Source organism: Notolepis coatsorum, assembly GCF_963971535.1.
Source record: "Notolepis coatsorum genome assembly, chromosome: 17".
Classification (NCBI taxonomy): domain Eukaryota; kingdom Metazoa; phylum Chordata; class Actinopteri; order Aulopiformes; family Paralepididae; genus Notolepis; species Notolepis coatsorum.
Window position 1 is genome coordinate 19,608,431 of NC_140181.1, and position 22,303 is coordinate 19,630,733.

Sequence of the window (22,303 nt, forward strand, 5' to 3'; positions counted from 1 at the left end):
GCACCTCAGGTAGTGAGAAGCTATGGCTATAGTTCACAGAACCAGGCGTCCAGGCGGCAGGCAGGGAATGGGCAATCAGGCCCACGGTTTACACAGGGACCGGGGAACGAACAACAGTTTCCCCGTTTCCACTGTTGGAACTGCGGCATGCAGGGACACAGGGAAATGAGATGTAGGCAACCATACCGTCCCGGCTCGGAGTATGGAAGACCCGTGCGCCAGGGGGAGTCACAAGGGCCTCACGACCAGGGGGAGACAGGAGGGCCCCGAAACCAGGGGGGTAATCACTAGGGGTGCCCAGAGAATGCGACGGGGGGAAATCAAATGATTGTGGTTTCCAAGGGAGCTGAGCAAGAACCTATTCTGCAGGTCCTAGTGGAGGGCAAATTAACAGAGATGATGGCAGACACTGGAGCAGGTTTTTCCTGCATAAAGCAAAAATACGCCGCTCACTTACCCCAGTCTGGACAGTATGTTCGGACGGTCGGATTCTCGGGAAAAACACAATTAATACCCACATCAGATCCAATCTCTATGACGTATAACAACAAGACCATAACAATACCTGTATTAATTTCGGACAGCACCCCGCGCAATCTCTTGGGACGAGATGCAATGTGTAAACTAGGCTGTAAAATCCTATGTACGCCTGAGGGGATTCAAATTGAACAAGACGTGTACCAAATGATGCTACAAGGGACGGGGGAGAAAGAGGCCACTGTGTTCTGGCTGGGCAACATAGATGCAGAGCTGCAAAGGGTCTGTGACCCCTGGGAGCCATTTCTGAAAACCCAACTGCCTCAGTCTAGACAAACAAACATGGAGGCACATTGCACACTACAATATTTGACGAATAGTGACCTAGTTAGGAACAAGGCATGGTTGCAGGGACAGCCCGAGCAGGTGCAGATTGACTCATCTACGATAATTGTAGGGAGACAGGGCGCGGCGTTGAGGGTTAACACGGGTAAGTATCTACGGGAACAACATAGACTAAGAGACGCCGCCCCACACATCACTCTGAGAATAAATCCTGGTTACGAATCCGAACATCTAGGTTCAATGATACAGGAATCCGAGACTCAAAGGTGGGTCTCCACGGAATCTCTGCTAATTTGGAACAGCGCAGATGGGAGTTTCATAAAAATAATGATTTCCTTTTCAGTTTTGGCAAAACCGCAAGTAATCAGATTACCAGGAGACCCTTGCGTTATTCCAGAGGCGGATGCTTTGCTGGAACAGGACATGTTGGCGCGCACCCCGGAACGGTTGTGGTCAAAACACGACACAGATGTGGGTCTAATATTGTCGGCACAGCCAGTGAAGGTCAGGTTAAAGAAGGGTTGTAGACCACCCTTTATCAGACAGTATACAATGAAGCCAGAGTCGGAGGAAGCTATATCACATCAGATTGAGGGACTGTTAAAGGGGGGAGTGCTCGTCCCTTTCAAATCCAGATGTAATACACCTATCCACCCAGTGCTAAAGGCGGACAGGGCTAGGTACAGACTGGTACACGATTTGAGGGCGGTGAACGACGTGGTGTCTGGACCAGAGGCGGAAGTCGCTAATCCACACACCCTCCTGACAAACATCCCGAGTAGCTCGCAGTACTATACGGTCATTGATCTCACGCAGGCATTCTTCAGTGTTCCATTGGAAAAAGAGTCTCAGTATCTGTTTGCTTTTACCCACAGGGGGAAACAATACTCTTACACCCGGTTGCCACAAGGGTTCGCGCACTCGCCACATTACTTCTCGAAGGCGCTCAAGGAAGACTTGCAAGGAGTGTGCGACACACTACTCAGCACGGTTTTACTGTATGCAGATGACATTCTAATCTGCTCGGATACACGTCAGCAGTGCCATGAGGACTCCATCAAAGTTGTGAGTGGATTAGCCGTGGGAGGCCACAAGGCATCCCGTTCAAAACTGCAGTACTGCCAGCCAAAAGTTGAGTACTTGTCTCGCGTCATTCAAAAGGGCATAAAAAACATCTCACCCACGCAACTCGAAGCTGTATCCAAGGCACCTAGGCCATTGACGGTCCGACAGATGATGACGTTTTTAGGGATGACTGGGTACAGCTCTGAGTGGGTGGAGGACTATACGATAGCGACAGCGCCGTTGAGGATGATGATAAAAGAGGCGGGTACAGACAAGCTTCGCGCTCCCTTGACATGGACCGAGGAGGGGGAGGACGCGTTCATAAACATTAAGCGTCTGTTGTTACAGGCCCCTGCCCTGGCGCTGCCGGATTATGAGAAGTGTTTCCACCTATTCGTCTCACATAGAGCGCAGCATGCGACAGCTGTCCTGACTCAAACACAGGGGGGGAGTGGGAAAAAACAACCGATAGCATATTACTCTAGAGCTCTTTCGCCGGTGGAGCAGGGTCTGCCACCTTGTTATCAGGCCCTGGCCGCAGCACATTTGATGTATGAGAAGGCAACGGCCGTGACAATGGGATATGACATTTGCATTTGGACACATCACAAATTGGCAAACTTGATTGAAAGAGGCAAATTTGTTCTGACCAGCCAACGGCAACAGGCTTACATGAGGCTCCTGCAGTACTCGGACGTTACGATAAAAACATGCCACGGCAGTAACCCGGCGGATCTGGTACCACTCCCGAGCGAGGGTCAACCGCATGAGTGTGAGGTGGAGGTACAGGCTTTCGTGAAACTCCGTCCTGATTTGGGAGTCGACCCGCTCGCGATAGCAGAACTCTCACTTTTTGTGGATGGGTCCTGCTATCGGGAGGGGGAAAATTTAAGGTCAGGATACGCCGTCGTACAGTGCAAACCTAACGGAGAAACACTAACAAGAAAGGCCGGACAATGCATGCAACCATGTTCGGCCCAGCTTGCAGAACTAATAGCACTAACAGAAGCATGCATAATAGCTAAAGATCGCACGGTTAACATCTTTACAGACTCTGCGTATGCGCATGGCGTATGCCACCTATTCGCGGCCATTTGGAAGGCAAGAGGCTTTAAGAAATCGGACGGCTCACCGATCCTTCACCACAAGCAGGTTGTGGCGCTTATTCAGGCTGTAAAGTTGCCCAAAAGCATTGCTATCGTAAAGTGCCAGGCACACAGAAAAGACCTGTCCTTTGTGACGACGGGAAACAACGCGGCGGACGAGGCCGCGAAGGCGGCGGCTGCGGTGCCGTCCACGGCTGTTCTGATGTTTGCGGCCGAACTGACGACTGAGGTAACTGAGGATAATTTGAGTGATCTTCAGGACTCAGCCACGCAGGCCGAGAAACAGTCGTGGACGGAGAGGGGGGCTGTAAGGGGGGCAGATGGTCTGTGGAGGAGTCATAACGGTTTGATAGTCGCCTCCATCGATCTTCTGTCCTTAGTGATACCTGAGGCTCATGGTGTTGATCACTGTGGAAGAGCAGAGACCCTGAAACGAATCACGAAAATGGGATTTTGGTCCCCAAAGCTTCAGGCACAAATTGACGTTACACTAGCCAGGTGTTTAACATGCTTACAGGGCAATGTGCGCAAAGGAGTACCGACAGTGGCGGCTTACACACCCCTCCCTGAGGGACCATTCAGACATCTGATTATGGACTATACAGACATGATAACGCCAGTGCAGGGCAAACGATACCTCCTGGTAGTAGAGGACTGCTTTAGTCGCTGGATTGAGGCCATTCCATCTAAACACAGGAACGCGGACACAGTGATCAAGTTCCTGTGTCGCGAGGTCATTCCGAGATTTGGAATTCCCACGATATTACAAAGCGATAATGGCCGCGAGTTCATCGACAAGGTGGTTAAAGGGCTGATGCAGAAATTAGGTATAAGACAGCGCCTTTCCTGTGTCTATAGTCCCGGGTCGCAGGGGAAGGTGGAAAGGGCCAATCTGGTCATTAAAAACAAACTGTTGAAAATCTGTATGCAAACTAAGCTTAACTGGATTGATGCTTTGCCACTTGCTCTGATGGCTATTAGAAGCAGCGTAAACCGCCAAACACAGCTAACACCGCATGAAATGCTTACAGGCCGCAGCATGCCAGCACCGCCATTTAGACACCTGGCTAGGGGCCCGGCATTAGATATTTTTGAGCAAGATCTGAAAAAATATCTTCAGCAAGTGACTAAAATACATGAAGCTGTGTTTCGATAGGAGCAGAGAAAGGAGAGAAAGGGGGTGAAGGAGGCGGAGAAGGAAGCCACCAAACCGAGACTGATCCCTGGGGACTTGGTCTTCGTAAAGGTCCACAAGAGAAAGTGGTCATCACCCCGGAGAGAGGGCCCGTACGAGGTGATCCGATCGACTGGAACGGCAGTCCAAGTCAAAGGATCAGCGACCTGGTTCCACTTCAATCACTGCATAAAGGCCAGCGGCGATCTCTTGGGGGATACAATCGATCGCAGTTATGCAGAACCCGACATGGAGGGTCCGAGACGGCAACTGGAAGGTGCAGTGCCTGCTGATGCTCCCGCAGATGTTGGCAGCAGTGTGCGGACGGTCGGCCGGGCACAACGACGTCATTGAGAACCGTCACGGTCGACCCGTCCTTGAGGATGGCGGGTTTGAGTGGGTAGGAGTCCCACGGGGTCCCGCTCAGGCTCAAGTACCAGCAGGCTTTCATGACCAGGCTCAGAATCAGGCGCCCCCTCTTCCCTCCATCGAGGAAGGGGGGGAGAAGATAAGACTACAACCAAAAGGGGTGTTTCCCGTAGGACCGCAAGGGCATGTTTTTGATTTTGACCATTCCCCCGTTACAGGCGGGGATACTTACCATTATACTAACGAGGATCGGGTTGTGGGGGTAGATAGGAGGGTTGAGCCTGTCCCGAACCAATCACAGGGGACAGGGGTGAGGGGAAAAAGGGAGGTCAAGGACACTGAGTCGGAAGAGGTGGGGGGACAGGATATGTTCCAGAGGACAGCCGGAACGTTGAGGGACTCAGTGGGCTCACTCTGGGCCAGGTTGAGGGGTTTGCTTCCTTCCGGGGAACAAGATGGGGGCGACTATGACTATGACGAGGAAGACCCGGAGGCTGACCCGATGTATAGGGCGGCTTTAGGGAATGAGTGGTTTAAGTGGGTCCAGTACACGAGCGCGCAGAATCAGATAGAGGATTGTTATGTCTGCTCCAAGGCACGTCCGGATAGGCTGCTGGTGAAGGGCACGAAGTTCAGTTGGGCTCAGTGTGACAGGGACGCAGAGGCATGGGAGGGGCCCCATAATAGTCGCCCTTGGTGCGAGGCAGAGTGTTTGGGGTTTCTCGGCTCTAGTCGTTTTAAGGCGGCAGGAAACGTCACGGATTTCAAGGATGTCACTATGCGGGAACGTTGTAGGAAATTGGATGTACGTGTGCAGGGGGTAGCGACGGGGTTGCCAATACCCAGAGGTGTCAAACTATGGCTGACCAAGGATTTCGAGTGCTTGCAAAAGGAGGGGACCCGGGACGTAGGGGAGGTGGCAGAGGGGCGGTGCACTACTATTTGGAGCATCACGACTAACTGCACGAAAGAAGGAAAGTGTGGACACGGGGTCGTGTTAAAGGGAGTGGATACCAACCCACGGCCTGTAGCTTGCCCTTTTCATGTCCAGGATATGGCACTGGCGGACCAATACTGGCTCTGCGGCGGTAGGAGGTTGAGGAATACACTTCCTTTAGATTGGTCAGGTAGATGTGCCCGGGTTCAGGCGATCATGCCAATGGTGGTCCTACCATTATCAGTGACGGAAGGACCTTCTGAGTCTCCTATCTCTCGAACGAAGCGTAGCTACAAGGCAGACCCAAGGGTGTATCTGGACAGCATAGGACAGCCAAGGGGCATTCCAGCCGAGTTCATGGCTAAGAATGAGATTGCGGCAGGGTTTGAGTCTATTCTGCCATGGATATCGGTCAATAAGAACACCGGGTGGATCAACTATTTGTTTTACAATCAGCAGCGGTATCTCAACTACACCGAGGAGGCGTTGGATGCAATGGGGGACCAGATGCACGCGACCAGTACGGTGGCGTGGCAGAATAGACAGGCTCTGAACTGGTTAATGGCGGAGAAGGGTGGAGTCTGTTCCATGTTTGGACAGTACTGCTGCACATTCATTCCGACGAATGTGGGGCCAGGGGGAAAGTTCTCCGAGGCCATGGCTAAGCTGAAGGATTTGAGGGAGGAGTTGAGGGGGAATTCTGGCCGGAATGAAGAATGGTGGGGGAGTGGGGTGTTGGAAAGATTGGGACAGTGGGGAAGCATAGTGATGCAGACGGGGATATCCATTGGGGTGGCAGGGTTGATATTGGTTCTCCTTTTCTGTTGTGGTATGCCTCTCTTGGGTAGGCTGGTAACTTCACACGTAACGAGCCAAATGCTGATGGTGGGACAGAAAGAGATTGAGCCACAAATCGGGCCATATCCTCAGCTTTATGCTGCCTTAGAGGGAGACGAGGGGATAGAGGATTAGGGGTATGGTGAGGTAGGGACATTTTCTTTTTGTTGGTTCTTTCCTTTAAGAGTGACGGGGGATGGTCTGAGTGCAGTTTTGTTGGTTTATTCCTTTAACTAGGAATTTTATTCTGATTTTCTAATGATCCTTCGGCATAGAGATTGCAACCATTGGAAATCATTGCATTATTTTTTTTTTTTTTATTATTATTTTTTGTTTATTTTACTCGTGGTCCTGGTCAAACCGGAATGGGAAGGGGCATCGGCAGAGTGTCGGTTCTGAGCCTGAGGAAGCATTGAGAAGAAGTGGTCTGGGGATCGGTTCTGGGGACTGGAGGGACAAAGGGGGGGGCTAACGCAGTGGGCAAGATGGGCACCTCCCGTCGAAGATGGGGGGACACGTGGTGAGGTCGGGACCAGCGCCTCCCGTCCAGGTATGGGGACACGCTTCTACGGGGACTGGAGGTGTGGCGTGGTGGTTGCTGTATTGGCAAAATGTGACTTTTGGCAATACGGTGAGGAGACTATGGCGTGGGCATGGAAGGGGGGCTGAGCGATGGACACTGGGACTCAATGTTGTGGAAGAGACAATGTCATTTTTTTGGGAGGGATGTTCTATGTTTAGTTCTGACGGTCAACTTCTCCTTTCCCTGATGAGAGTCGCGGTTTCCGGCCGGAACTGTGGCTCATTTGGTAAGCGGTGGAGGTTGGGGGGATTTGTCTGTCAGGTTAGGATTATAAATTGGGGTATTTTTTTGATGTTTTATTATTACTCTTGTTTTGAGCGGTTTTGTGTTTATTGTGAGAACGGTAGTCAGCCTTTGTTGGTCCGTTAGGGGTCCAGTGAATGAAGTAAGGTTTCTTGTTTAGTTAGACATTTAAAATTTATTATATGGCTAGGTTTCTTGTTTAGATCAGCCATTTAAACTTTTATTATATAAATATGGTTTCTCGTTTAGTTAGACGTTCACATTTTCTTGGTTATATGATTTGGGTGGGACTAGGGATAGCCCCAAATGGGGGAATGTTGTGGAAAATGTGTATGGGGTGGACTAGTTTAATATAGGTCAACTAGCAGTGCTGAAAGACGGTCTGGCTGACGTTCTTAAAACAACTTGGACAGATGGACATTTCAGTACGGCACGTTGTGTGCTTGTAATCTCGTACATCGTATCGCTTTCATATCTTGTTCTTTTCTCTCTTTCATACATACACAGCACACACACACAGACACAGCACACACACACAGACACACGGACACACACATACACAGCACACACACACAGACACAGCACACACACACGGACACACAGACACACACAGTCACACAGACACACACACACACACACACAGACACACACAGTCGCACAGACATACACACCGACACACACACACACATTCCCTGTGACACAATACACACATACAATACACATACGTCTGTACGCAGACGCACACACACACAGACACACACACACATACACACACACACACACACACACACACACACATCTCACTCTCTCTTCAATGTTCTTAATGTTTTACATCATATCGTGTGTGTACATCATATCTTGTTTATCTCTCTTCGATGTTTTAATGTTTTTATCTAAATCTATGTTCTTCTTAATGTCTTTATCTCTCTTCATGTTCTTAATGTTTTTATCTCTCTCAGATGTTAAATCTACGTATCATCTTAATGTACGTCATGTCAGATCTGACATGATATGATACGTCATCATATCTGTCATGGGGGGGCAGGACTGAGAGGGGATTTAGGGGACAAGCAGAGGGATTGGGAGTTAGAGTGTTTTTTGTTCAAGCTGTGGTGATCCTCTGCTCGATCCATAGCTTTTGCTGTTAAGAACTTCTTTTCCTAAATAAATTACCTACTTGTTACAATTGGAAATATCGTCTCCTGCTGTGTTAAACAACCATCAGCCACAACAGCACACCTCACAAGACGGCAGGAAGTGGAGGCTGTGGGACAGGGCTAAAAACGCCTGTGATTCCCCCTCAAACCCCTGTTTGCATATGTTTTTGCTCAATAAAGAGACCACTCTTTGAATGAGCGGCATTTTTTGGTTGAAACAAATGTGCAGTAATTTCACTCAAATGTGTTTGATGTGTGCCCAAAACAGATGACAAGGGGGCCACGCTACCCTTTCTGATAACGAAATGTATGCGGGCGATTGTCGGTCTGGTGAAATGGAGCCGTCGTGACTCGTTTTTTATCAACGTGAGCTCAGAGCCCACAAATATTGGTTGGTTTTATGTGTGGGGTTTGCAAGCCATGAAAAGGCATATGCATCGCGTATGTTTTTCACTTATAAACAACACAGGGCTAATGCTGCTCATATCAATTATGTCAAAGACAAAGACCTGACAAGGGTGTGTGTGACGAGAGCCTTTGCCAGGTGTGCTCGTCATTAAGGGGGAGGTTGACGGCTGCGGGACCAGGCCTAAACCGCCTGTGATTGCTGCTAGCAAAGCCCCTACAGCTAGTATGGACTCTACTACTAGTGTAGCCCCAGCAGCTAGCAAAGCCTCCACTGCTAGCATGACTCCAGCTGTTAGCAAGGCCTCTATAGCTAGCACAGCCCAGGCAGCTAGCAAGGCCTCTACTGCTAGTGCAGCCCCTACAGCTAGCACAGCCTCCACAGCTAGCACAGCCCCTACAGCTAGCACAGCCTCTACTGCTAGTGCAGCCCCTACAGCTAGCACATCCCCTACAGCTAGACAGCCTCTACTGCTAGCACAGCCCCTAGAGCTAGCACAGCCCCTACAGCTAGCACAGCCTCCACAGCTAGCACAGCCCCTACAGCTAGCACAGCCTCTACTGCTAGTGCAGCCCCTACAGCTAGCACATCCCCTACAGCTAGCACAGCCCCTACAGCTAGCACAGCCTCTACTGCTAGCGCAGCCCCTACAGCTAGCACGGCCCCCTCGGCTGTTAGCAAGGCCTCTACAGCTAGAAAAGCCTCTACTGCTAGTGTAGCCCCTACAGCTAGCATAGCCCCTACAGCTAGCACAGCCTCTACTGCTAGCGCAGCCCCTACAGCTAGCACGGCCCCCTCGGCTGTTGGCAAAGCTCCTACTGCTAGCATGAATGAATGAATAATAATAATAATAATAATAATAATAATAATAATACTTCATTTTATATAGCGCCTTGAATGAATGAATGAATGAAAACTTTATTTAACAGATTGCAGAATATACAGTAATATGCAACCTGACATTTTGTCTGAGCTCGAAGAGATGAGGTCTGACCTGGCTCTTCTAAAAAACCTCTAAGCATAAGTTTCTCAACTTAAAGAATCTATGCAGCAGCCTCAACAGATGCCAGTACAGCCAGTGCAGTTCCCACCACAGAGATACTGGCCCGTTCAACAGTGAGGTGACCCCGCCCAGTCAAAGGTTTGCCAACCAGCCTCGCTACAGGAGGAGATGTTTTGACTGTCAACAAAACGGTAGTGAAGAGTGCATGCACTGCTATAGGTGTGGCAGTACCGACCATTTCCTGGCTGGCTGCAGAGTGAGAGGCCAAAGACAGTTCCAAGGGAATAATTTAAACGAGCAAGGGTTGCCCCAGCGGGACAGGGAGTAACAAGGTCCCAACACTGTGCACACTGTGGAGCAAAAAGCCATGAAGTGAGACTGAGACAATGTGCGCCAGGCAAAAGAGTGCTGTACTGTTCTAAGGCATGTCAATCTGAACACTGGACTTTCCATAGAAACCAATGCTCACCCACATCATGTGAAACAGTTCAGCCTAAGAGACCACACAAAAAGAGTTAAAGTGGCTCCATTAGTCGGAAACAAATACCTGATTGACTGTTATATCCAGGGTCAGCTAGTTAGAGCTTTGTGGGATTCTGGATCTCAGGTTACAATAGTAAGTGAACAATGGATAGCAGAACATTTACCAAATGTGAAACTCAGAGCCATCACTGAAATCTTAGAAGGTAAGGATAGTCTAGATATAACTGCAGCTAATGGAGAGAGCATGCCATACACAGGATGGGTCGAAGTAACGTTTAAATTAGTCTCAGGTGGAGCCCCTACAACAGAGGTAATTGTTTCTACTTCGTATATTTCTAAATGAAAACATGAACATAGCAACTGAAATGTACAAGGTAATGATTAGATAGAGAAGTTGATTTGATAGACAGGGTGATTTAAACACCATGTTGGTTGAAAGAGGAGAGACAGTGACTCCCCAGACCAGATGGCTGACCTTTAAGATAATTACTAGGCCCTCCAGGAGATAGTAAGACAGAAGGGAGGATATAATTATCTTTGAAGGAACTAAACCAAACTCAAAATAACAGTTGAGATCAAAAGGTCATATTTACCCTAATTAAGGAATTTCAGGTTACGACATGGCAGATGGTCAGGAGACTAGTAAATCGTCCTACAAAATGGAAATCAAATAACATGTGGTGAAATGACTAACAACTGTTTTCAGCCAAGGCTACCATTAGTATTATAAAGGAAAGTGTCCATGTGTTTGGGTTCAAATAAAATGAGTTGATTTGCTAATTCTAAATGTAAAATAATGAACCCAATAGGCTACATTGTATAAACTTAGTCACAATAAAGAATAAAAACTCTTAATACTAGAAGGTAAAACTATACAGTATTGGTCAAATGATTAATCAAGAAACAAAGTATTCTATTAAAGGCTCCTAGTTACACTATGTAAACATTTTGTCACAAGAAGCATGAAGATATGGCACGCATTAAACTAATCAATGATTAAACAGCCCGGCAAGATTCGATGGTGAACGGTTGTGTCAGCAGAATAAGTGTAACATGTTGACGCAAGACCCAAGAGGATGACGTGTCACGACAGACAAATTCCGGCTACAAGGAATGTGGCCAAATAGGGAAGGTCTCTCTCTCTCTCTCTCGCTCTCTCTCTCTCTCTCTCTCTCTCTCTCTCTCGCTCCCATAAAAAGGGCTGATGGCGACGGACAGGGAGACAGACACACCAGGAGAGAATCCTGGAGGGCGAGCCACACAGAAGGATCCTGGAGCATGGAGACACAGAGCCATGGAGACAGACGATGACAGAGATCGCCTCGCAGCTGGAGCGCTGAAAACCTCCACCGACAGAGGGAGACTCGCCAAGCCGGCTACTGGAGAGCCGAACCAGTGACACAGAGAGCCATTGACACCAGATGACAGAGCCGAGGCTCTGAGCAGACTCCGCCGACACGAAAATCAAGGGCTCCCAAACCTCAGAGGATCCGAAAGCAAGGTTGCCCTGACGACCAGCAAACCACTAAGAGAAGATTTGTGTTGCCATGGACAACCTGAGACAGAGAACCGCCACTGAGGAGAAAACTCTGATCGGCCCTAGCTGATCCGAGCATGGACCAAACAGCCACATGAAAGAGACAATTAGATATACAAAAGAGACGATGTACTTGTTTTGATCCTAAGCTGTGGTTTATTAATAAACACAGCAGTTGTTTTTGACCACCTCGTCCGCCTCCTTTTAATTGAACCGAACATCTGAAATATCAAGGTCTCAGTCACACGCCGGCGCTGCACTTAGGAAGCGTAGGGGATAGGGGATGTTCGGTTAGGATGCCTATGGTTGGTACAATGCCAAGTGAGGAGAGGTTATAGATGTCTATATTTAGTTAGCTTAGGAGGATAGGCTAGGGATAGGTAAAAAATTTGAGGGGACCGGCGTGGAAGCGGTGGAACGGGGATTAGTCACAGATATGCGGGACGTGGGACTGTGAGTGGCAAAGTGGTTCGTTAAAGGGTAATGCGGAGTAGTCAGATCTTAAAGAGAAGATTATAGGGTAAGGTAAAGAGTTTAATGAGAGAACCGTGGTGTAGTACAGGAGATCCTGGTTCCACGGTGAGAACAGAGTACGGAGGACAGAGTGCAGAAGACGGAGTATAGAGTATACTGAGAACAGAGTACAATGGGGATTAATTGGTTGCTTTTTGCCAGACCGTCTATCGAGGCTTCACTCTTAGAATCGGCGCATATGACAGGCGAGCTTTGAAAGACGTTTCATGCAAATCTGTTGTATCGTGGTCCGACATAATCTGAAATATGAAGATTGAGAGGATGGGGAGGTTAGAATGACGTTGGGAAAGTAACCTTTGGAGTAATGCACTTGTGGGAGAAAAGCGTGGGGTAACTGCACATGAGATTAGAATTTAGGAGAATATTGTGTGAAATGGGCGAGGTAGGAAATGCGTTTAGGATGAATGTGCGCAAATGAATGGTATGCTTATGAATGGGACATTGTTTTGCTAAGTATATGTGTTTGAATGGATGAATGTTAGGAGCTCTGAGTGAATGCCAAGGTATTTTTTGTATTATTATGGAACATGGGTGATCAAGGCTGCAGCGGAGAAACCGCAACCCTGTCCGAAAAAAGAGGCGTTTATTTAGCTGCCGGCGTTAGCTGAGGGCAACGGGACTAACGTGTGGACGCTGTGTTGCGTTGTCGAGTGAATTGAATGAATGGCAAGTGTGGTGGGACCTAGATGATGTGTAATGTTCGTTGAAATTTTTCAGAACGGTGGTGTTGAGGTCTAAAAGTAATGTAGTAGCGATCAAAAGAAACTGAGATTTTGGAGCTGATGACGTCACTGGGAGCGTCTAAACTTGGGGAGCGTTAGATGTAAAATACTGTGTATTTCGGTCAGGCTGGGCCAAACGGGCGAGCGTACTAGAATAAGGATAATGATATATGTTCTGTGAACGGGGGCTAAATAGGATTAAAGTTATGTTGCGGGGTATACCAGGGGTTGTGTAAACGTCGCGATGTGTTGTGCCGCTCGGATCAACAGGATAATGGGCTGTTTAGGAGAAGTGATGTTGGATGCTAAGCTAAGCTAATGGAGCTAGCAGTACTGAGCTAACGAAGCTAAGATGCTAAGCTACCTGTGCTAACAATATAGCATGGTTGAACTCTCGGGGAATATCGCGTGTTGCTACTCTTTGGTGGCTGGCGCGGGACCTTAGAGAGGCGGAGGACAGGGACTTCCGGTGTAGGGGGTTCTGGGAATTGTGGTTTTGTGGTTGAGGTGGAACGTCAAGTTGACGTCTTGGTGTGGTGTTACGTGATGACGCACTTGCGGGGGAGGCGTGGGCGCCTCCTGCAGGACGTGGTGAGTACTGTGGTGCAATAAGGGTGATGAGCGAACGTTCCAGTGGAGGGCAGTGTTGCCTTTTTGATTGTTGCACCACTCCACACATGTGAACGGGGAGCAATGGGGTTTTGAGTAGCGACCATCTGTGGGGATTTGTAAATTCTTTATATTCGGTTTTTTCAGTTGTTGATGATGAATGTGTATACTTGTTTGATTGTCAATCTGTATTTGTTATGGGCCAAGTATGATGGCGCTGGTGGGATGGTAATGAGATAGATGTGTGGGTTTGTTTTGTGGCTTTTCTAGAGGTTATTCGAATTATAGGCTGCTGATGTGAATGACGGGTGGAGACATGTTGACGGTATGTGTCTGTCTGCGCATGCGCGCCACGGTCGGTCGGCGCGAGGAGGAGGGACTATGGGCTTTTGTTGAAGGCAGTGGACAGTGAAGGGCTATAGGGGGCGATGTTGGTCAGGAATGGTTGAAGTGAGAGCAGCGGCGTTGTGTGATGGGATTTGCGTGAACCCCCCCCCCCCCCTTTTTACTTGCTGAATTAGGATTACATAAGGATAGATAGAATATTCATGGTCGTTTTGGAGCCCTCCCCCCCTCCCTATATGTCTCTCCTCCCTCCCTTTCTCTCCCTCTATCTCTCTCTCCCTCCTTTATCTCTAGTTACTGTTGGGCGGCCAGGGTTGATTCAGGTTGTGGTGCCCCGGCAGTAGGATTTAGAGTATAGTGTTATATATTAGGAGCTCCATGCGGACTCTTTTAGTCTGATTAAAATTAGGGTTTGATTTGAGTTAAGGTTAGTAGTGTTTGGAGTCCTGTGGGTTGACTGGACCAGGCAATACGGGGTAGTCTGCTGTTTAAGTATAGACGGTTTTGGTAAATAGTTAATGTTGCATTGTGAGCCCCCCCCCCCCCTTCCTCCCCTCAGTCCCTGGATCCCTGTATCCCTCCCTCCTTTTTCTCTTCCCTCCGCCCCCCCTCTGCCTCTCCTTGTATTTCTCCCTGTGGTTCACCATCCCTAGTTTTGTGGCATGTTGTGGGTTATTGGGTTGTAGGTTTATTTGAACTGCGTTGATATTGTGTGTGTGAAGTAGGTACCGGATGGGCGCTGGCCTGTCTGGGTGCAGGTGATGGTAGGTTGAGTTGTGATATTCCTTGGTAGGAAGCTTGGGGTGTTTCCGTTCAGGTTCGAAACTGAAGGGAGGATGCTTTGGGCTGTGAGTTGACGGTTCTTTGTGTATTCAAGGGTCTGAAAGATATTGCGGTGGCATAGTGCGGGTGTCCGTGAATTTATTAACGTGGCCAGCTGTGCTATGTGACGGTCAGGGTTTTAGTGATCTAAGTTGCTAAAAGTTTATTGTTTTCCCTGATTGGTAGTTGGAAGCAGTAACAACACTAATGGTTTAATTAGTGTTGTGAGGGGGTAATGGTTGTGTGTAAGGATGTAAGTGTGTGTGTGGGTATGAATGAAATTGATGTTGTATGAGGAGTGTGAAGCAAAAGCGAATAATACATTTAGTCGATACGCTAATCGGGCATTTAAAGTAAGAAATAAGATTAGGATGAACAGATTCATCAAGCAAAGAGAGATTGGAACGGATGAAAGACCAGGTTTACAAAGGTTATTAGGCAATTGATAGGCGTGGGACTAATGATTATGTTTCCCAGAAAATCAGGTGAAGAGAACACACAGGGGATTGGAAACCTCCAGTTGTTCCTGTTGAAGGAACGGACAAACACAAGATAAGCTGTATCGTTATTTTCAAACAGATCACACTGTGTCTCTCTAAATATTTTAGTATAGTGTTGCCCGACATTTCCAATGCATAACGAATAGTGGAAATAACAGGGAAATGCCACTGTATTAAGTCTGGATGTTTTTGCTTTCTTTCTGCACAGGTGCTCGGCTGGACAGGAGCTCTAACGATTTCCATAAGCCAACTGGGGAAACGGCTAATAAGCCTTGGTATAAGTATGAATGATAAGCCAGTTATCAATCCTTGTCTGCACAGTAAAAATTTGACAGTGTGAGTGTTTTAACTCAAGTAAGTAGAAATAGTGAAAGACGGAGAAACTTGTTTTTTCAAACGGTGATTGCAGGAGTGTTTGAAAGTGGAGTGAAAGACAGTAACATAGGAAGTTCACCTTAGTGGAACATTGATAGGAACAACTGAAGCGTTAGATGCAATAACAATAGAATAACAACAACAACAATATGGAAAAGGGCCTTAGTAATCAGGCCATTGGGGGAAGAAGGCCGAGAGCCTCTGCAGACATTTCCCAGATAGACTTTACCAGTGATGATAATCTGATTGATTGGAATAGAATGGACTTCTCTCATGTGACCAGTACGACAGAAGGACTTGAAATGTTGACTTTGGTTCCAATACAGGGGAGTGAACCAGTGACAACGGTGTTACTCCAACCAGAACCGTTCCATGCTGGAGTGTCCATTGCAGGCGACTGCAGTTTAACCAAGGGGCAGAAAAAGAGACTGAGGAGACAGCAGTCCCACGAAATCCACTCTGGCCGAATGGCTGGAACTGAGACCGACAGCAGGTATGGAATAATACACGAACAGTTTCTACAGCCCACCAGTTTCCCATGTCCACCCTGCCCTCAGCACCAAAGCCAAGATGAGAGGCGGGGCCCAGCGATGGGAAGTCAAACCGCCAGTGCTGAGATGGGGGAAGAGGCAGCATCCTATAGACAACAGAGAGCGTTTGTGACAGCGTTCGAACAACACGAGGCAGTTCATCGAGATCTGATGAAGACACAGCTGGAGATCGGTCAAGCCGCACACGAGACTCAGAGATTGGAACGAGAACTGGAAAGAAAGGCTGCGCTACTAGAAGCGACAGCTGTGGAGGTCATACGTCGGGCGTCTGACCTAGGCCGCCGTGATCAAAGAGTGCCCTGTGCTCCGTTGCCCGGACAGGGAACTGGGCCGCGACAGGGTGAGCAGAACCGCAGGAGGGGTGAGTTTCCAGGCCCCTCCCAACAAGAAAAGGCCCGAGGAGAGGCAGCAGAAAAGGACAGGTATGCCCCTCTCTCCTCCAGGCAACAGGACATGCGCCCAGGGGACGGGAGAGGGGTTGACCTGGCGAGGACTGTGGGATGCCAGCCGAGAGACTGCGGGAGTCGTGGTAAACTGGAACCCCTGGGATGGCCGGCGTCGGCTGAGTGCTGGCATTGTGGGGAGGTTGGCCATTTCGCTCGGTCATGTGACAAAGGGTGGCGGGCCAGGCAACAGTCCAGTAGAAAGCGAGAGTCCATCAGAGAACAGAGTTGCTGGAAATGTGGAGAGTTGGGACATTTTCAGAGGGGGTGTAAATAGGGGGTGTCTGCATAGGTCGTAGGTTGAATAGGAGCGAAGCGGAAATGCACAAACAAGGCCCTTTGGGTGCTCAAGTAAATAGAGTTATTGATCAATTAAAATGGATAATGAGACTGATTAGAATAAAGATAGAGACGCAGATACATAGATAAGGGTTGATTAAGTGTGCAAGTTACTAAAATGGTTTGGAAGACTAACCAGGGTAAGTTGGGGTTGTAGATGGGGTGAAATAACTGAAAAATTGCATGGGCTAATCGTACTGACAAAATGGAGGGTTTTAAACAGGAACAATGGAACATTTAATATTGGACAGAGTTAAAAACAAAGGACTATTTATAGTGGTGATTACATACTTGATCAAAGGGTGGTCCAGTAAACTAAAAAAAAAAAAAAAAAACGCACATTATTGTTTCATTACTTATTTAATTTCTTTTTGGGTTTTTAATTTTGCTGTCTTAGTTTTTTGCGGGGGTATTTATGCCTCTAGATGATAGTTTAAATCTGTTGGATGGGTGTGTAGCATGTAGGCACTCACAATTTTTTTAATTTGCAGTTTTGTTTGTTTTTGTTTGATACTCTATATTTTTATAGGAGCTGGCTGGCTGGGGGGGGATCTCTCGCCGGTCAGGGATAGCAGGTGGTGGTGACACAGCGAGACTGGTAGGAAGTCTGAGATAATGAGCTGGAAACTGAGAATGGACGGGAGCTGGTTCATGGTTTGTTTTCCGCTCATTGAGAGTCCAGATGTAGAATCTGGGGGGTTGTGTCACATTTTGGGGTATGGTAAGTGTTGGGGAAACATATTTCTCTGTCTATAGGAAGCTCTGTAGGTTTTAGGTCGCAAATTGGCCAGATAGTGTTCATGTAGGGTGCAGACATGTGAATTTGATGATTGACTTATGGGAGACTCTGCACCGGCTTGGTGAAAGCTGGCGGAGTGTGTGTGATGTGTGTTTAAAGGGACTGTGGTTTGTTGCCATGCACAATAGGTTCTGTTGGTGATTGGCCTCGTCTAGAGCTGGCTGTCCGGACCGAGGAGCTGTCTGGAAACAAGGTATTGATAGTGAAATAATGGATATTCCACTTTCAAGGGTGGAGGTAGTTGTGTTGAAATTGAGAGATTTGATCTAGTAAAACAGTACAGCACAAAAAGAAAAGAGACAAAGGTGATTTGATTGAATAATAACTTAAGAAGCTGTGAAATACATAGATAATTAATTTGGAGAAAAATGTATTGTCAGAATGCAGAACAGTAGAGATGTATCTGCGAAAATAAAAGTTTCCAATCTATTGTGTGTTTGTAAATAATAATCCAAAATGCAAAAAGGACAGAGGGAAAATCGTTTCCTTCTGTGGAGAATCGGAGCAGTACCGAGACCTGCATACAACAAAGAAGAGGCGGTGGTTAGCACAAAAAATACAACAAGAAGAAAACGGTCAAAAACGAGTTAGCAGTAAAGGCCTCAGGAGGTTGAAATAGGGATAACTGACAGGGATGAAAGCGAAGGTATTGAGGCCTCAGTGGTCTTTTCAAGGAGAAGAAATGATTTATGTTGCTTGTTTGAATTTCCCTCAAATGTTTAGAGTGTTAATCTTTTAGTGGTGTGATGTATTAATCTTTTCTTGCAGAGTCCATTACACAAAATAGACATTGAAGCTAATTACACGGATAATGGATAGTCATAATGGAAATAAGCTGAGAATGGTACGATGATTCTTTTTGTATAAAGACACGGACCTAGACTGGAAGTCGTATTTATAACTGATAATGTGTATAACTGGGAAAGGAGGAAAAGGTAGGTGAAATGATGATTTTGTAACTGTACAGATGGAAAGGGGTTTTGTAGTTCGATTTGTGTAAATTTTGGATTTCTTTGAAAATTTTAGAAAATATTAGCAAAAATTATGATTATGATTTTAACATGTTTAATTTAGAATATTGATGCTGTATAGTGGGTTATTAAACCCCCTAAGGGTGGATTGTCGTATATTTCTAAATGAAAACATGAACATAGCAACTGAAATGTACAAGGTAATGATTAGATAGAGAAGTTGATTTGATAGACAGGGTGATTTGAACACCATGTTGGTTGAAAGAGGAGAGACAGTGACTCCCCAGACCAGATGGCTGACCTTTAAGATAATTACTAGGCCCTCCAGGAGATAGTAAGACAGAAGGGAGGATATAATTATCTTTGAAGGAACTAAACCAAACTCAAAATAACAGTTGAGATCAAAAGGTCATATTTACCCTAAGTAAGGAATTTCAGGTTACGACATGGCAGATGGTCAGGAGACTAGTAAATCGTCCTACAAAATGGAAATCAAATAACATGTGGTGAAATGACTAACAACTGTTTTCAGCCAAGGCTACCATTAGTATTATAAAGGAAAGTGTCCATGTGTTTGGGTTCAAATAAAATGAGTTGATTTGCTAATTCTAAATGTAAAATAATGAACCCAATAGGCTACATTGTATAAACTTAGTCACAATAAAGAATAAAAACTCTTAATACTAGAAGGTAAAACTATACAGTATTGGTCAAATGATTAATCAAGAAACAAAGTATTCTATTAAAGGCTCCTAGTTACACTATGTAAACATTTTGTCACAAGAAGCATGAAGATATGGCACGCATTAAACTAATCAATGATTAAACAGCCCGGCAAGATTCGATGGTGAACGGTTGTGTCAGCAGAATAAGTGTAACATGTTGATGCAAGACCCAAGAGGATGACGTGTCACGACAGACAAATTCCGGCTACAAGGAATGTGGCCAAATAGGGAAGGTCTCTCTCTCTCTCTCTCTCGCTCTCTCTCTCTCTCTCTCTCTCTCTCTCTCTCTCTCGCTCCCATAAAAAGGGCTGATGGCGACGGACAGGGAGACAGACACACCAGGAGAGAATCCTGGAGGGCGAGCCACACAGAAGGATCCTGGAGCATGGAGACACAGAGCCATGGAGACAGACGATGACAGAGATCGCCTCGCAGCTGGAGCGCTGAAAACCTCCACCGACAGAGGGAGACTCGCCAAGCCGGCTACTGGAGAGCCGAACCAGTGACACAGAGAGCCATTGACACCAGATGACAGAGCCGAGGCTCTGAGCAGACTCCGCCGACACGAAAATCAAGGGCTCCCAAACCTCCGAGGATCCGAAAGCAAGGTTGCCCTGACGACCAGCAAACCACTAAGAGAAGATTTGTGTTGCCATGGAAACCTGAGACAGAGAACCGCCACTGAGGAGAAAACTCTGATCGGCCCTAGCTGATCCGAGCATGGACCAAACAGCCACATGAAAGAGACAATTAGATATACAAAAGAGACGATGTACTTGTTTTGATCCTAAGCTGTGGTTTATTAATAAACACTGCAGTTGTTTTTGACCACCTCGTCCGCCTCCTTTTAATTGAACCGAACATCTGAAATATCAAACAAATGAAGGAGAAGGGTAATAGAAAAACTATACGATCACTGAACTTAGATATAGGTAAATGAAGATACAAGTTACTTCATACTCTAGTAGTAAGAGGTGCCAGCCTTGCCCGACCCATCATAGGCTCTAATGTGATTGGGCTCATTGTTGAGACAGAGCTGAAACAGCCTAATACCACCAACAAACAGCACCTGATTCAGACTGTTAGAGCAGCTTTTCCTGGCTTCGAGACTAGCAGTGCTGAGGTTCTAGTAGAGCAAGTTAGCGCTGAACAGTCATATGAGTACATAGTTAAGACCACTAAAGAGAGAGTGAATGTGCCTAAACATACATGTGTAAAAGTAGAGTGCCGCATGCAGACAGGCCCTTTTCAAGAGGATACCACTCTCATATTTGAGCCTGATGTCAACCCACAGTGGACAGAGGGTTTAGAATTCTCTGATACTCTTGTGAAGCTAAGAAAGGGAGCTAAGCCGTTTGGTGTTGTTGATGTACAGAATCCCACATATCATGACATCATGTTAGCTGGGAGAACTGTAATTGGGACAGTACAACAAATTCAAGCTGTCTATCCTGCTACGATATTTGAAAGGTCCCACTCAGCCCCCCTAGCCTCAGCCCCTTCAATGTCAGTCACCTTAGCCTCAGTGAATCACGTGTTAGCAGAGAAAGATCCAACCACCAGTAATGGATGGGACCCTCCAGTTGATTTGGGCCATCTCAGCCAACCTGAAAAGGAAATAGTTCAGAAAATGTTGAGGGATGAATCAGATTCTTTCTCCAAAACAGATGAAGACATTGGATGTATTGAAAAACTACACCTCACCATTTCATTGAGAGACACTGAACCTGTGGCCAAAACCTACCTGTCCGTGCCAAAGCCATTGTATAGAGAAATGAAAGATTACCTACATAACCTCATTGTACAAGGCTGAGTAAATAAATCAAACTCACCTTATGCCTCCCCAGTAGTCTGTGTCCGGAAAAAAGATGGAAGTTTACGCCTGTGTATTGACTACAGGGAGCTGAACCGAAAGACCGCTCCTGACCGCCAGCCGATTCCCCGTGTCCAAGACATCATGTATGGTCTGGGAGGCAACTCTTGGTTTTCACTTTTAGACCAAGGGAAAGCCTACCACCAAGGCTTCATGGCTGAGGAGAGCAGGCCGCTGACCGCTTTTGTGACCCCCCGGGGGTTGTATGAGTGGATTAGAATCCCCTTTCAAGTTCAAGTTTCTTTAATAGTTGTCATACAGAAGTACAGAATACTTTTATACAAAATGCTTCTTACTGTTACGCTCCAGAGACTGTGCAAGACAAGATAAGTATGAAATAAAATAACATAGTAAAATTAGAAGTAAAAAAAATGAGGTCACAGTGTTCAGTTTAGACATATGTACAATGTTCGATGCAGAATAGACGTAACTGAGTTACCATATAATATACAATACTGTGCAGTGTACTAATATACAATACTATATAGTGCAAGGCAGAAATGGGATGAGGTGCAATTTAGGTACAATTTACAGTAGGTGTACGAGTTGTAGTGCAAATCCTTTATCAATAAATATAAAGTGTAAAGTGTGTTTGTGTGATCTAAAGTGTGGAGAGTGGGTGCTGCAGTGTGTTGTTTGTTTGAGTGAGTGTGTGCGTGTGGGTGTGTGTGCTGTGTGCATTTGATGGTTGTTGCATAGTGTTTATTGTTCGTTTAGCAGCCTGATGGCCTGGGGATAGAAGCTTCTTCTGAGTCTTTCTGTGCTCGCCTTAAGACTCCGGTATCGCTTGCCTGACCGCAGCAGTTCAAAGAGGCAGTTGTTCGGGTGGCTCGAGTCCTTAATAATTCTCTTAGCCTTCCCCTTGCACCGCTTGTTGTAAATGTTCTGGAGGGTGGGAAGCCCCCCTCCAATTGTGCGTTCGGCTGAACGTGTCACTCTTTGTAGTCTGCTACGGTCTTGTGCAGTGCTATTC